Raw genomic sequence first — 17,968 nt, 5'->3', positions numbered from 1 at the left:
GTGTTCCAACTTAGCCCATTATAAGCTCTCACGGTCAACGAAGGATATTCCTTCTGATCGGCTCGGAGTCCCGGTTACAAGACATTTCGACAATGGTAAAACAAGACCAGCAAAGCCGCCCGAATGTGCCAACAAATCCTGATAGGAGCTGCACATATCTCGTTCTCAGGGCACACCGGATTGTCCAAGCTTCCGGTAGGCCAGACCAGAGTTGCCCCTGGTGGCCACCGGCGACTGACAGGTTGGACCAACGCTCGAAGGAGCACTGGCCCGGGGGGTAAGTAAAGATGACCCTCGAGAGCACGACTCCCAAGGGAAAAAGGCTAGGTGAGGCAAATGTAAAACCAAGGTTGGGCCTTGCTGGAAGAGTTTTATTCAAGGCGAACTGTCAAGGGGGTCCCATAAATCACCCAACTGCGTAAGGGACGCAAAAATCAAGGAACATAACACCGGTATGACGGAAACTAGGGCGGCAAGAGTGGAACAAAACACCAGGCATAAGGTCGAGCCTTCCACCCTTTACCAAGTATATAGATGCATTAATAATATAAGAGATATTGTGATATCCCAACATAAACATAATCCAACATGGAGCAATCTTCATCTTCACCTGCAACTAGCAACGCTATAAGAGGGGCTGAGCAAAGCGGTAACATAGTCAAACAATGGTTTGCTAGGAAGGGTGACAAAGGTTAGAGGTTCATGGCAATTGGGAGGCTTGAAAGGCAAGTGAATAGGTAGCGCAGCATAGCGATAGAACGAAGCAACTATCATAGCAATGATAGTAATGAGATCCAAGGTGACGGTCATCTTGCCTGAAATCCTGCTAGGAAGAAGAACGAGTCCATGAAGAAGATGAAGCCACGAAGACGAACGAATCCTCACGATCGCAACGACACGGGAACTATCGAGAAGAAGCACACAACAAGGTAAACACACCACACATGAACAAGGCATGATGCTCAACCAAGTATGATGCATGACAAGGCTATATGAAGCTACTCATGACGAGAGATGATCAATACAAGAACAACACATCAAGGCAAGTTTAAATGGGGCCGGGAACAACATATAACAATTCCGGTAAGTCCTCATATGCAAATTTCGAAATTGGTCCAGAACTGAACAAGCATTAATTTGAAGTTGGTAAATAGCAAGTTAAAGAGCACCATGATGATCTACACGAAATTCTAGTCAAGTTACATATAAAGTTCATTAGATTCGGAGCTACGGCCTAGAAGATATGAGCAAAACAAGTTAAACATGGCATTGATGCAAAATGCATACGAACATCAAGCAAACACCTCAAAACAAGGATGCAACATGATAATATGAGACTACATACAAAACTACGCAAGTTTCATAAAGAGCACATTCAAAACGGAGCAACGGTGCAACACATACACTCCAAACAAGACATAGCAACAATCTGACCATAACAGCAACTAGGCAACTAGCAAGCATCAAAACAATATGCTACAGCAGCTCAACATGAAAAAAGGCATGGACATGATGTATAGGTAAATCACAATAAAACATGAACACTGAGCTATCTCCAGAAATCACTAGAACATGCTCAAAAGGACATGGCAAGATTGCAAATAATAACAGGTTCACAGACTTAGCAGAAATTACTGGACATGACAGAAATAACATCAGGTAGCAATGTTCAGAGCACGAAATCAACATGCTACAGGAACTTAACATGGCAAAACAAGGCATGGCATGAATCTACTAAATGCATATGACAAAAGTCCCTTACTGACCATAAGCCAAAAAGGCACAGAATATATGATGGCAACCATGTATACATAGCAAGTTTCGTTATCAGGTTTCAGACTTAGCAGAAAACAGAGCATGGCAGAAACAATAATATGAAGGCATCTTGGTGAGCTTGATGCACTCACCACAAAGCAATGCATGACAAAACAAGCATACCTACGGCAAGATGACATGTTTAAGAAGCTAACCATGCAAGATCAAGTACATAGCATGTATGAAACAACTACAACAAGCTTGGAAAAATTGAATAACACGTAAACAATCTGCCAGGAACATTTTATAGCAAAAGTAGAGCAAGATTGAGTCATGCTATGGCACTCCATAATTGCAAATAAGGGCAGGAATGGATCAATTATAACAATATTTACAAAACATCCTTACTTAACATCTCCAAAATATGCATGGATCTCTCTGTAGCATCAAGTTTACATGGCAACAAAATAACAGCAGACAAAACTTGGAGAAAACACTAAGTCTCTGAAATCAGAAACATCACGAAGCCTAGTTTGCATGCTTGTGCTAGTCACCTCAGAGATCACAAAAATACAAGGCATACACCACGGGAAAGATGGCATGGCATACAACAAAACACATGTAGAGCTCATGCTCATAAGATGCACAGATTAAATACAACAAAAATAACAAATCACCAAGTTCTGATAAGTAACAGCAGATAACAGCAACTAGCACTCTTGCAACGATGATTTGGGCATCAAGATGGACTCAAATGAACATGGTACAATGGAATAAAATGAAGAGCATCACACAAGGAACATTTTGGTATATCAAACATGCAAAACGGAGCTATATACATGAAGTTACAACATCACAAACATGCGCACATAATGTGGACATCCCAGGACTTGGTAGAATTTACAGCGAGCGTCAAATAGCTAAAACGTGCACCGGCGGGCTTTAGAGGGTGGCTCACCACTGGGCTCGGCCCAGGACGCAGAGAGGGCAGCTGGGCCGCGGATCTGGGCGCTGATGGGCCTCGTGGGGGGGATTGCAGCCCACGGGGGCTGTGGCCGTCCTCCTCCCGTGCCCGCACGAATAGGAAGGCAGAGGCGGCGGCGACAGTGCACGCCGGCGAGGGCGCAGCAATGGCGGGGTGGTCGAGGGGCGCTGGGGACGACCGGATCCGGCTGCTCCGGACCCGTTCCGGCCGGATCCGACGGCAACTCGCGACGGGGCGGCGGCTCCTGCGGGGAAGAGAGAGAGAGAGGGAAAACGTGAGAGAGAGAGAGAGGCAGGGGAAAGAGAGAGAGAGAGAGAGGTGGCGCGGTGGCGGGGCTCATCTGCGGCGGCGGGGACGTGGTCCGGTGGCCCCTCCGGCGAGGCGAGGCGGCCGACCAACGCGGGGAGGCGGGCGGCACTAGGGGGAGCGGGCAGCTCGGGCAGGGAGGCGAGCGCTGCGGGCGGCGGCGCAGAGCGGGTCTCGGGGCCCAGATGCGGCCCGGAGCGGGCCGACTGCGGGCTTCTGCGGGCCTCGGCGGCGGGAAGAGCGGGGTGAGGTGGTGATGCCACATGGCGGCGGGGCAGTGGCTGGAGACGGCCAGAGGGCGACGTGGCGCGACGCCCCTGGCCGGGAGCGGCGGCGCGACTACGTCCGGCGCGGAGAGGGGAGGATTTTTAGGGTTCAGACTGCGGGATTTCGGGGGGAGTGGTATATTTATAGGTAGAGGGAGCTAGGAGAGTCCAAACGAGGTGCGGTTTTCGCCCACGCGATCGTGATCGAACAACCGAGAGCATGGCGGAAACTTAGAAGGGTTTTGGGGCTGTTTAGAGAGGGGTTTTGCTGCACACACAAAACGGACTTTGCGGTTACCCGGTTAACCGTTGGAGTACCAAACGACCTCCCAATGGAACGAAACTTGACCGGTGGTCTAACGGTGGTATACCAAGGCCACTTGACAAGACTCGGTCCATTCCGAGAACGTTCAACACCCGCTCACGAAAAGAAACAAGAGGGTGCGCCGGAGGAGATGGGAGTGCCGGATTGCAAAACGGACAACGGGGAAAATGCTCGGATGCATGAGACGAACACGTATGCAAATGCGATGCACATGATGACATGATATGGGATGCATGACATGAACAAAAATGCAACACGCAAGCAGATGACATGACAACAACGACGAATAACTGGCAGACACCTGGCGCATCGAATCCGGGGCGTTACAAGCGAGCTCCATCCACGTCTATGGTCCCTCGGCACCCTGGACCGGCTTTGATCCCACCATTCTAGAAGGTTTGTCGTGGTCACGAATGGTGCCAGCGTCACCGGTAGACCGCACCGGCTTAGCACCCTCTACCAAAGCTTCGTGGTGAAGGAGCATGAGGCGAGCAGGTGAAATGCGCTCTCCGGTGTCCTCTGGCAGAGACTGCATGATGAAGTGTGTGGCCATCCTCGTTTGGCCAGGTTGTCGACGGTGAGGCATCGATTTAGCATCGCAAGCCAGGAGAATATTTTGCACTTCATGGGTGCGTCGGCCTTCCAGATGATCTGTCTGAATTCAGTCTGTGTCGATCCCTCGAATTGAATCGCATACGCTGATGCCGAAGTGAATCATCCGTCAGCCGTCCATTTCCATTCCACCCAGTCCGACTCGTCGGTCAACACCACATGTTGCAGTTGCACCCAGAGTGTGGTAAACTCCCGGATGGCCTGGCCCGAAGGGTTTGCTTTGATATGTCTTGTCCATCTTGCGTCGCCGATTGCTTCTGCCAGTGAGCTTCTTTCTTGTGCAGTGTTTGTAGAGCTCAGGGAGGCAAATGTTCAGACTTGCACTTAGGAGCCAAGGTTCCGTCCAAAAGCTTATCTTCTTGTCGTTTCCAAGATGGGATTTCACTGATGCATTGAAGAGTGCCCTTACAAGCTCATCCGTGGGCAGTGGCAAGCCCAGCCATGGCTTTTCAGGTTCGGTCCATGTTTACCAAAGCCATCTCATTCTAAGCGTTGTGCTCTGTGCCTCAATATTGGTGATGCCGAGCCCTCCGAGCTCTCGCGGCCTGCATACGGTCCTCCAGTTTACCAGACATTTCCCGCCCGGGGCGACCTCTTTGCTCTCCCAAAGGAATCCTCTTCGGACCTTATCAACAGCTTTGCGTAGCCAGACTGGAGGGTCGATGGCGATCATTTGGAAGACAAGCATGGCCGAGAGGACCTGTTGCATTAGGCTCAGCCGGGCGTCCATGGAGAAGTGAGCTAATTTCCATCCTTTCATCTTGCCATAGACCTTGTCCAGCACCGGTTGCCAGTCTGCTCTAGTGATCCTATAGTCAGAGAGAGGCATGCCCAGGTATGTGCAAGGAAAGTGCTTGATCGGACAGCCTAGCTCCCCGAGAATTGCTTCCATATCTATCCCTCCGTAGCAGATAGGCGTTAATGAACTCTTTCCATAGTTCGTACGCAATCCTGATGTTGTACCAAAGGCGTCTAGCATATCCTGAACAGCCTTCATCTCTTGGATGTCTGGGATTATGAATATAATTGCATCGTCGGTGTATAGGGATGTTTTGTAGGCCAATCTCTGGTTGCCAATGGGCTTTAGTGATTTGACGAACATTGTTGCCATGCAGTCCAAGATGATGACAAAGAGGAGCGGTGATAATGGGTCGCATTGGCGCAAACATCTTCTATGAATAATTGGCTCGAAAAGCCTCCCATTGATGAGCACCCGAGTGGATTGAGTGGCAAGCAGATTTGAAGTGCAATTCAACCATTTCTTGCCGAACCCCTTCGCCTGCAAAACTTCCAGCAAGAATTCCCATGATACCGTATCAAATGCTTTTTCGATGTCAAGCTTGATCATCATGGCTGGGGTCTTTGCTTGTTGTAGCGCCCTTGCAATCCCTATGACATAGATGTAATTATCATGTATATTTCTCCCCTTAATGAATGCGTTGTGGCAAGGCCTGACAAGTGCGTCCATCCTGCAACGCAAGCGGCTGGCCAAAATCTTCACAAAAAGCTTGGCAAAACTATCAACGAGGCATATTGGTCTGAAATCCCTTAGTCCAGCAGCATCTTCTCGCTTTGGGACCAGAATCATCATTGTAGTATTTAAGGGGCGGAGGTGTGCGACATCTAACTGTTCGATCGCCCTGATCGCTGCCATGAGCTCAGGTTGGATGATGTGCCAACATTGCTGATAGAGTAATCCTGTGAATCCATCTGGTCCCGGGGCTTTGTCTCCATTTATGTCCTTTACTGTGGCTAGCACTTCCTCATCAGTGAAGGGGGTCTCCAAGTCTGATAGATCAGAGCTCTCGATGTCTATCGCAGAAAGGTCGATGGTGTGATTCCTTGGGATCCTTGTTCCCAGAAACTCCTCAAAATAGCTATGGATAGCATCCATCTTCGCTTCTTGATCAGTGCGTATGATGTCTCCCTAAACAATAATGTGGATGTAGTTTCTTCGGCGCCTTGCGGATGCTTTGGCGCGAAAGAACCGGGTGCGAGCATCATCTTCTTTTATCCTTAAAACTCTGGATCTCTGCCTCCATAGCGACCTCTCCATTGCCGCCAAACCTAACCTTTGCATCTTCAATGCATTCCGGAATTCATGTTCAGCCTCTGAGAGTTGGCGCCGATCCATGGTCGTGTCCAGTCTCATGATCAGTTCACTTGTGATAGCTGTTTTGAGTGCTATGTTGTTGCAGAGTTGGGCGCTCCATTTTGCTAGTGCCTTGGCAGTAGCCTTCATCTTCCTGTTGAAGACAGCAATCGGGTTTCCACCAGGGCAAGTTCCATGCCATGCCTTCTGCACCTCCTCCATGGATCCTTCCATCTTGACCCATCTATTCTCAAATCTGAATCTTCTGTTCGGTTGGAAGCCGACATCGCACGAAAGGAGCAGTGGACAATGATCCGACATCTCTGTGGAGAGGGCCTACAGCAAACACCCTGGAAATGCCACGTCCCACTCCTCGTTGTACATGATTCAATCCAATTTAACCATCGTTGCTCGCCTCTGCTCGTTGGACCATGTAGGTATAGCTCTTTCAGCTGCAACTCGTTGATGAAGTTTCGGAAGGCAGGCATACATCGGCGGTCGACGTTTGCATTGTTCTTGTCCGCAGCTTGCATTATTAGATTGAAATCTCCACCCAGGAAGACAGCGGTGCCGCCCGGGAAGAAGTTGCCTACTATGTCTTTCATCTCTGCCAAAAACTCGATCTTTGCTGCAAACTCTTGAGGGCCATACGCTGTCAGCAGACCAAAGGTATCTCCTGATCTTGTAGTTCCGTGCACAGCAATGAAATGGTCCCTTATCATTACATTAGGTAGATGGAATTGCTCGTCATTGATACATCCATTTTGCATCATGTTTTCTTACTGTTATTTATGATGTTTTTATCCATAATAAAGCTTATTGGAGTAATTCTAATGCCTTTTCTCTCATAATATGCAAGGTATACACCAAGAGGGAGAATTCCGGCAGCTGGAAATCTGGACCTGAAAAAGCTATGTCAGGCTACCTATTCTGCACAACTCCAAATGAGCTGAAACTTCACGAGGATTTTTTATGGAATATATGAGAATTATTGGAGCAAATAACTACCAGAGGGGCCCCACCAGGTGGGCACAACCCACCTGGGCGCGCCAGGCAGCCCAGGCGCGCCATGGTGGGTTGTGCTCACCCAGGCCCACCTTCGGTGCCCATCTTCTGATATATAGGTCATTTTGACCTAGAAAAAATAAGAAGATGACTTTCGGGACAGAGCGCCGCCGCCTCGAGGTGGAACTTGGGCAGGAGCGCTTTTGCCCTCCGGCGGAGCGATTTCGCCGGGAGCGCGGAAATCATCGTCGTCATCATCACCAACAACTCTCCCATCTTGGGGAGGGTAATCTCCTCAACATCTTCAACAACACCATCTCATCTCAAACCCTATTTCATCTCTTGTGTTCAGTCTTGTTACTGGAACTATAGATTGGTGCTTGTGGGTGACTAGTAGTGTTGATTACATCTTGTAGTTGATTACTATATGGTTTATTTGGTGGAAGATTATATGTTCAGATCCAATATGCTATTTAATACTCCTCTGATCATGAGCATGTTTATCATTTGTGAGTATTTACTTTCGTTCTTGAGGTCACGGGAGAAATCATGTTGGAAGTAATCATGTGAACTTGATATGTGTTCGATATTTTGATAGTATGTATGTTGTGATTCCCTTAGTGGTGTCATGTGAACGTCGACTACATGACACTTCACCATATTTGGGCCTAAGGGAATGCATTGTGGAGTAGCAATTAGATGATGGGTTGCGAGAGTGACAGAAGCTTAAACCCCAGTTTATGCGCTATTCCATAAGGGACCGATTGGATCCAAAAGTTTAATGCTATGGTTAGAATTTATTCCTAATACTTTTCTCGTAGTTGCGGATGCTTGCGGGAGGGTTAATCATAAGTAGGAGGTTTGTTCAAGTAAGAACAACACCTAAGCACCGGTCTACCCACATATCAAATTATCAAAGTAGCGAACACCAATCGAACCAACATGATGAAAGTGACTAGATAAAATTCCCGTGTACCCTCAAGAACGCTTTGCTTATCATAAGAGATCGTTTTGGCCTGTCCTTTGCCTCAAAAGGATTGGGCTACCTTGCTGCACTTTTGTTACTACTGCCGTTACTTGCTCGTTACAAATTATCTTGCTATCAAACTACTCCGCTACTTACAATTTCAGCACTTGCAGACATTACCTTGCTGAAAACCACTTGTCATTTCCTTCTGCTCCTCGTTGGGTTTGACACTCTTACTTATCGAAAAGAGCTACAATTGGTCCCCTATACTTGTGGGTCATCAAGGCTATTTTCTGGCGCCATTGCCGGGGATTGAAGCGCCTTTGGTAAGTGGAATTTGGTAAGGAAACATTTATATAGTGTGCTGAAATTTATTATCACTTGTTACTATGGAAAACAATCCTTTGAGGGGTTTGTTCGGGGTATCTACACCTCGTCCGGAACCACAATTAGCTACCCCTCAACCTACTGCACCTACTGAAAATATTGAATATGACACTCCTTCGGGTATGGTAGAACAACTGCTAGCAAATCCTTATGCAGGAGATGGAACCAAACATCCTGATATGCACTTGATATATGTGGAACAAATTTTTGGATTGTTTAAGCTTGTAGGTTTACCCGGAAATGAAGTGATGAAAAAGGTTTTCCCTTTATCTTTGAAGGGAAAAGCATTGGCATGGTATAGGCTATGCGATGATATTGGATCGTGGAATTGGAATCCTTTGAAATTGGAGTTCCACCAAAAAAATTATCCTATGCATCTAGTTCATCGTGATCAGAATTATATATGTAATTTCTGGCCTCGTGAAGGAGAAAGTATTGCTCTAGCTTGGGGGAGGCTTAAGTAAATGTTATATCCATGCCCCAATCATGAGCTCTCAAGAGAAATTATTATCCAGAATTTTTATGCTCGGCTTTCTCGTAATGATCAAACCATGCTTGATACTTCTTGTGCTGGTTCTTTTATGAAGAAGACTATTAAATTCCGGTGGGGTCTTTTGGAAAGAATTAAACGCAACTCTGAAGATTGGGAACACGACGAAGGTAAAGAGTCAGGTATTAAACTTAAGTATGATTGTGTTAAATCTTTTATGGATACCGATGCTTTTCAAAAGTTTAGCACTAAATATGGACTTGACTCTGAGATAGTAGCCTCCTTTTGTGAATCATTTGCTACTCATGTTGAACTCCCTAAAGAGAAGTGGTTTAAATATCACCCACCTATTAAAGAAGAAACTAAAGAACCGGTACCAGTTAAAGAAGAAACTATACTTTATAATGGTGATCCAGTTGTTCCTTCTGCTTATATTGAGAAACCACCTTTCCCTGTTAGGATAAAGGAATATGCTAAAGTTTTAACTATGGTTAACAAAAGCTATATTAGAACACCTAAACCTAATGAACAAATCAAAGTAGAACCTAGCATTGCTATGGTTAAAGATCTCTTAGAAGAAGATATAGACGGGCATGTTATTTACTTCTGTGAAGAAGCTGCTAGAATTGCCAAACCTGGTAAAAAGGACAAACATAGACCTGTTGTTGGCATGCCTGTCATCTCAGTTAAAATATCACTGTTATCATGGTTTATGTGACATAGGTGCTAGTGTGAGTGCTATTCTTTACACATTATATCAAGAAATTATGAATGGCATAGCAGCTGCCGAAATACAAGACATAGATGTTACTATTAAACTTGCTAATAGAGACACCATATCACCAATTGGGATTGTTAGAGATGTTGAAGTCTTGTGTGGGAAAATAAAATACCCTACTGGTTTTCTTGTTCATGGTTCCCAACAAGATGACTTTTGTCCCATTACCTTTGGTAGACCTTTCTTGAACACCGTTAATGCTAACACTGGTGCACGTCGGTCCTAAACAAATGGTTTTTAACCCCTTTCCGCGACGGCATTTGGAACCGTCGCCAAGTGAGTGTGTGCAATAGGGTGTCCTTCCCACATGACCCAGAAATCGTCGGGGATAGGCCCTCCTGGGACCCAGGCTGGGGCCGTGTGCGGTCGGGCAAGGCATCGAAACCCAATCATTTCCGTAGGTATGTACATCCCACACGGTAATCCGAGAAAATCATTTCTGTAGGTATGTACATCCCACACGGTGAATCCCAGAAAAACATTTCCGCTCGTATGTATATCACACACAGTCAATCCAAGGAATATGTTCCCGTTCTTATGTACATCCCACACTGTCAATCCAAGGAAAACGTTTCCATTCGTATGTACATCCCACACAGTTTTATGTATACGCTCGTGTGTGAAAGGTGTAACTATCACACATGCTCTGCCTTGGTTAACTGTTTGCTTTCATTAACTACATCACACACGATTTGATGTAGAAAACTGTGTGGCACTGGGCTATCCATCACAAGCGCTTTTACTGCCAGAACCGTTTGCAAAGTTCCATGATCGTCTGTTCTCTTTTTATTTTTGCCTGTAATTTATTATTCTAATTGGAATTTAGAAATATGAAACGTGCAATTCAAATTCTCAGCACAATGGTTCAACAACGAATCCATAAATAAAACTGCCAGTACAATATGTTCAGTAATTACAGGATTAGGCAGCAATTAACTATGATGAACCACAATATTTAAAGCCAGTAAAGGTGAAGAGACAAGTGTAAATCATTTTGACTGACGACGGTGTTGAAAAGCGGAATGCCCATAATGTGCCTTCCTGCATGCCATAGGCACGAACCACTTTTGTCCAACCCCTTGTGACGATCGCCCGCCCATCCTTCACCGCCTCAGGAAGACTTCTAGAGCATTATCATGGTAGCATGAATTATATACTTTAACCTTAGTTGCCTCCACTCCGGTCATGTAGTTTGGAAGGTAATCATCAGTAAATAGTTTCGGAAACCACTAAAAAAAGAAAAATATCAGATACTGAGGTCTAATAGAGTAACTTGTTGTGGGCAGGGGAAAAGGCAACACATTACTTACCATCCTAAAGTTCACTGTTGTCTTCGACAAAGTGTAAATAAAGAGCTTAATTCCAATCACCCGTTTCTTTCGCCTAACAATCTTTCTTAGTTTCCTCACTTGACGCTTGTTCATGAATATCTCATTGCCCCATACACAAAAGGGATCGAAGCGTGGATCAGTACCGCTCATATATGTACCTACAAGCAACCAGTAAATGTTAGAAGCTAAACTGAGATTGCACAAATGATGTAAAATACAACTACATATGTCATGAGTACAAGTATTTTTTATTGAGATTTCAATATGAACTACATACGGATGTGTGTAGAATTATAGATATAGCTTAGATTGGAATCTAGATTCACTCAGTTTGCTCCTTATGTAGTCTATATTGGAATCTCTAAAAATACTTATATTTAGGAAAAGATGGTGTATAAGACATGGGATGCAGCTAACCTCGACGGCAAACAACAGCATCGCCCATTGTAGCCCTGTGTAAGTACATGGAAAGCCAATGTTAACTACATCAGGGTTAACATCCACCAAAAATAGCAAATGGTAATAAAACGGCAGCATTTGTAGTGATATCTTCATTTCGAAAGAGTAGCACGGTAGCAAAGGGACGGAATAAAAAATGGATACAACTGTTAATTGCAAGAGGCTTAACAACATCTTAATTCATGTTTTGTAAGTTTGTAGCCATCGAAATACAACTCTTTAAAAATGGATACAAATGTTAATTGCAACAGGCTTAATGGCCATTGAAACCGGTACTGATAAAAATGCAATTGGCAGAGTTAAACATCACAGGGCAGGTGCTACCAGAGCAGATAATGGCCCGGTTGTCTATAAAAAGGTAGGGGAAATAGCTAAAACGTGTTAGGCATGTTTACTACAACATGCTTAATACATCGACAATACAAAACATAACCATTAATTGCAACTGGTATTGGTAAGATTGAACCGGTGGGTACATACTTGGTAAGTCCTGAGAGGTAGTTGCTGGGGCACTTCATCTTGGCTAGAGCCTGCCCAAAGTCAGCGGCGGCGGAGGCGAGCTGTTCCTCCGGGTTGAAGCGTGGATCAGTGCCATTGACATGTGTACCTACAGGCAATCAGTAAATGGTAGAAGTTAAACTCCAATTGCACAAATGATGTGAAATACTGTAAGACATGGGACGCAGCTAACCTCGACGGCAAACAACAGCATCAGCCGTTATGACCCTGCGTAAGTACATGGACAAGCATTTTAAGTACAACAGGGTTAGCATCCACCAAAAATAGCAAATGGGCAGCATCTCTAGTATATCTTCATTGCGGAGAGTAGCATGGTAGCAAATGGACAGATTAAAAATGGATACAACTGTTAATTGCAACAGGCTTAACAGCATCCTAAGTCATGTTTTGTAAGTTTGTAGCCATTGAAATACAAGTGTTTAAAAATGGATTCAACTGTTAATTACGACATGCTTAATAGACATTGAAACCGGTACTGACAAAAATGCAATTGGCATAGTTAAACATCACAAGGCAGGTGCTGCCAGAGCAGAGAATAGCCCAGATGTCTATAAAAAGAGAGGGAAAGTAGCAAAAATGTGTTAGGCATGTTTACTAGAACATGCTTAATACATCGACCATACAGAACATAGCCATTAATTGCAACTGGTATTGGTAAGATTGAACTGGTGAGTACATACTTGGTGAGTCCTGAGAGGTAGTTGCTGGGGCACTTCATCTTGGCCAGAGCTCTCCCAAAGTCAGCGACGGCGGAGGTGAGTTATTCCTTCGGGTCGAAGCATGGATCAGTGCCACTGACATGTGTACCTACAGGCAACCAGTAAATGGTAGAAGTTAAACTGCAATTGCATAAATTATGTGAAATATTGTAAGACATGGGATGCAGCTCACCTCGACGGCAAACAAAAGCATCGGTCGTTATGACCATGCGTAAGTGTATGGACAGGCATGTTAAGTACAACAGGGTTAGCATCCACTAAAAATAGAAAATGGGCAACATCTCTAGTGATATCTTGAGTCATGTATTGTAAGTTTGTTGCTGGTATGGGTGAAATTGAGCTGGACACGGTAATATTTGAACATCACACAGTGTGCAGTACTGAAATAAACAAGGCACGAACATGCTTAATACATCAACCGTACAAATCATAGCCGTTGCAAGTGGTATTGGTCAGATTTAGCTGGTTAGATCTTACCTGTTAAGTACTGGGGGGTAGTCGCTAGGGGACTTCATCTGGGCCAGAGCCTGCACCATGTCGGCGGCGGTGGAGGCGAGGTGTTCCTCCGGGTCAACACGCACAGCGGCCATCGCGACATGGACCGCCATCAGCTCCTGGCGGGGGGGGGGGTTGGAGGCATGAGGATGTTTCGCAGGCGCCATTTAAGCAATCAGGCCGGGGACGTGATAGAGATCGGTGGGTTACCTGACTGGATCCGAGCAGAACGTAGATGTGGTTGAAGCTGTGGTTGCGGCGGCGGCAGTTTGAGATGCCGGTAGGGGGAGGCGCGAGGGAGGGGGATACTGTGACGCCCCCGATTTGACCGTACACTAATCATGCACGCAAATGTGTACGACCAAGATCAGGGACTCACGGGAAGATATCACAACACAACTCTAAAACATAAATAAGTCATACAAGCATCATAATACAAGCCAGGGGCCTCGAGGGCTCGAATACAAGTGCTCGATCATAGACGAGTCAGCGGAAGCAACAATATCTGAGTACAGACATAAGTTAAACAAGTTTTGCCTTAAGAAGGCTAGCACAAAGGTAGCAACGATCGAAAAGGCAAGGCCTCCTGCCTGGGACCTCCTAACTACTCCTGGTCGTCGTCAGCGGCCTGCACGTAGTAGTAGGCACCTCCAGTGCCGTGGGAGTCGTCGTCGACGGTGGTGTCTGGCTCCTGAACTCCGACATCTGATTGCGACAATCCGGTATAGAAAGGGGAAAAGAGGGAGAAAAGCAACCGTGAGTACTCATCCAAAGTACTCGCAAGCAAGGAGCTACACTACATATGCATGGGTATATGTGTAAAGAGGCATATCAGTGGACTGAACTGCAGAATGCCGGAATAAGAGGGGGATAGCTAGTCCTGTCGAAGACTAAGCTTCTGGACATCTCCATCTTGCAGCATGTAGAAGAGAGTAGATTGAAGTCCTCCAAGTAGCATCGCATAGCATAATCCTACCCGGCGATCCCCTCCTCGTCACCCTGTTAGAGAGCGATCACCGGGTTGTATCTGGCACTTGGAAGGGTGTATTTTATTCAGTATCCAGTTCTAGTTGTCATAAGCTCAAGGTACAACTCCGGGTCGTCCTTTTACCGAGGGACACGGCTATTCGAATAGATAAACTTCCCTGCAGGGGTGCACCACATAACCCAACACGCTCGATCCCAATTGGCCGGACACACTTTTCTGGGTCATGCCCGGCCTCGTAAGATCAACGCGTCGCAGCCCCACCTAAGCACAACAGAGCGGTCAGCACGCCGGTCTAATCCTAAGCGCGCAGGGGTCTGGGCCCATCGCCCTATGCACACCTGCACGTTGCGAACGCGGCCGCGAGCAGACCTAGCAACCCACACGATCACGGCGGTTACGTCAAAGCGGTCCAACACGGCGCGCGCCACTCAGTCGCTGACGTCAAAAGAGCTTCGGCTGATACCACGACGCCGGGATACCCATAACTACTCCCGCGTAGATGGCTAGTGCGTATAGACCAAATGGCCAGACTCAGATCAAATACCAAGATCTCGTTAAGCGTGTTAAGTATCCGCGAACGCCGACCAGGGCCAGGCCCACCTCTTACCTAGGCGGTCTCAACCTGCCCTGTCGCTCCGCCACAAGGATCCACTTGCGGGTACTCCTACGAGCCGACCCGTCTTTAGTCATCACATGTGTCATGTATATAATATATAAGTATATACCCGCGATCACAGCCCAGGTGATCACGGCCCGATAGTGTAGCACAGCAAACGGACAAGAATGTAGGGCCACTGATGGAAATCTAGCATCCTATACTAAGCATGTAGGATTGCAGGTAAAGGTATCAACAGTAGTAGCAAGGATAGGCTATGCATCAGAATAGGATATCGAAAAGCAGTAACATGCTACACTACTCTAATGCAAGCAGTATAGAGGAGAGTAGGCGATATCTGGTGATCAAGGGGGGGGGCTTGCCTGATTGCTCTGTCAAGTAGGAGGGGTCGTCGACTCCGTAGTCAAACTGGGCAGCAGCAGTGTCGGTCTCGTAGTCTACCGGAGAGAAGAGGGGGAAGAAACAGTAAATACAATGCAAACATAAGCATGACGATGCGTGACATGACACTGAGCGGTGCTAGGGGTGTCCTAACGCGACAGTAGGTGGTACCGGTGAAGGGGGGGAACATCCGGGAGGTATCCCCGATGTTTCGCGTTTTCAGACAGACGGACCGGAGGGGGAAAGTTGCTAGTTCGATAGGTTAGGGAGGTGTGGTGGACGAACGGACTGCATATTCGGATTCGTCTCGTCGTTCTGAGCAACTTTCATATAGAAAACATTTTCATCCGAGTTACGGTTTAAAAGATATGAATTTTCAAAGTTTATTTGAATTTCTGGAATTATTTAATTAACAGAAAAAGGGATATGACGTCAGCATGACGTAGGAGTGACGTCAGCGGTTAACAGTCCGGGTTGACTGGTCAAACTGACAAGGGGGACCCACCTGTCATAGACAGTGGGTTAACAGAGGATTAACTAATTAGTTTTTTTAGCTAATTAACTACTGGGCCCACCTGTCAGTGAGAGATTAATTAAACTATTTATTTTTATTTATAAAACATTTTCTTTTTCTTTTCTTTTTAATTTTTGCGGCGGGGCCCGCATGTCAGTGACTGGGCCTGCCCAGTCAGCAGTTGACTGGGTCAACCCAGTCAACTGGGCCCGTGGGGGCCACTGGCAGTGACCCAGGGGTGGCCCCAGGTGTGCCACGTCGGCGGCCGGCGCCGGAGTATCGCCGGCGACCAAAACGCACGGCGGCGCGCGCGGGAGGGGCGCGGGTTTCACCCACTGTGGGTTTGCGGGGGCGGGGCTGGGCGCGTTCGACGCGGCTCGACGTCGCGCGTCCAACGGCGGTGGTCGGAGGGGCTGGAACGGACGGGGTCGACCGCTACGGGCTCGCCGGCGGCGAGGAGCTACGGGTGCCCGACGGAAGCTACGCTAGAGCGCGCGAATGGCCGAACTAGCTAGCTAGGTGGGTGCGGCACGGTGCGGTCGGACTAGCGGGCCAACGCCCGTGACCATTTGGTCACCGGAGACATGCCGGCGGCGAGCTCCGCGGCGTGGCGTTCGGGCGCGCGCGGGGAAGCAGCTACGGAGCGCGAGCGAGCTAGCGGAGAGGGGTAGGAGGTAGAGGAGCTCACCGCGCGGCGCAAGAAAGGCCCGTGGGTGCTTAGGAGCAGCAGGTCGTCGCCGGGGAAGAAGGGGGTCGCCGGCGTCCGAAGATGAAGGCGAGCTCGGGGAGGCCGATGCAGTGGCTCCGAGCTTCGGCGGAGAGGCGGAGGGGATGTAGTCGAGGGCGGCGACGTCGTACGGCACGGCGAGGTGGCGAGTGGGGCACGGTGGCCGCGTGAACGACGGGAACGGCGGCGAGCGCGTCGGGCGTGGGGAAGAGGGGAGCGGCGCGGATCCGGGGGAGAGGCGTAGAGGCCGAGGGAGGGAGCGGGGTGAGTGGGAGAGAGGCCCGAGGGAGCGGGGCCGCTGGCGCCCTTATCCTCTCGCGGGGTTCACCGCCGGCGAGGGGGTTCGGCGGCGACGCGCCCTGTTCCGACCCGGTCGGGGGAACAGGAAGGGGACGCGGGGGGGGGGAGGTGGGCTGGGCCGGGGCACGGCTGCGGGTGGCGGCCCAGCTTGGGCCGGGGGGGGGGGGGTTTGGGCCGCGGGTCCAGTGGGGGGGGAAGCGGGCCCTTTACCCTTTGTTTTCTTTTTCTGTTTTGTTTTCTGTTTTCTCTTATTTGTTTATTTCCTTTTCTGTTTTATTTCATTTTAAAGCCTTTAGGCATTTTATAAAAATGTGTTCTCTCCACCATAATTACCAGTGTAATATTTGGCACCCACTGAACATTTTTGTTTGAGTTTTTGAAAACTTTTATTTTTCACTTTAATTATATTTGAAGTTTGAACTAGGAGTTAGAAAGGAAGGTGATTCAAATGTGATCAAGCCCTGTTTAGCAACATGATTAGCTTAATCACAGGGAGTTACTGTAGCATGATTCCCAGGGTGTTATAGATACTGAGGGGAAGGGGATGTGGTTGGAGGAATAAATTCCGAAATAGCGCGGCTGATGAAAATTTCGGTGCGAAACTTGAAACTTGGGCGGGGGAAACACACAACACAGACGAAGCGCGTAAAATACTCGTGTGCGAGAAAAAAGAAAGTTGGCAGATCCCTTCTCCAAAAAATATACACGTGCACTTGATTTTTTTCGGTCAATGGTACGCCTGGTTTATTAGGAAACATTGCACAGGTAACTGACTTATGGGTCATTAACGCAAAAAACGCAGACGGATACGGCGTAGAAACCGTGTGTTTTGTGATCTTCTAATGATTAATGCAAAAAACGCAGATGGGTACGGCATAGAAACCGTGTGTTTTGTGATCTTCTAATGATTAACGCAAAAAAACGCACACGGGCACACATGCTAATCAACGC

The sequence above is a fragment of the Triticum aestivum genome, chromosome 4D, assembly GCF_018294505.1.
Source record: "Triticum aestivum cultivar Chinese Spring chromosome 4D, IWGSC CS RefSeq v2.1, whole genome shotgun sequence".
Taxonomy (NCBI): Eukaryota; Viridiplantae; Streptophyta; class Magnoliopsida; order Poales; family Poaceae; genus Triticum; species Triticum aestivum.
This window is presented reverse-complemented; position numbering follows the sequence as displayed.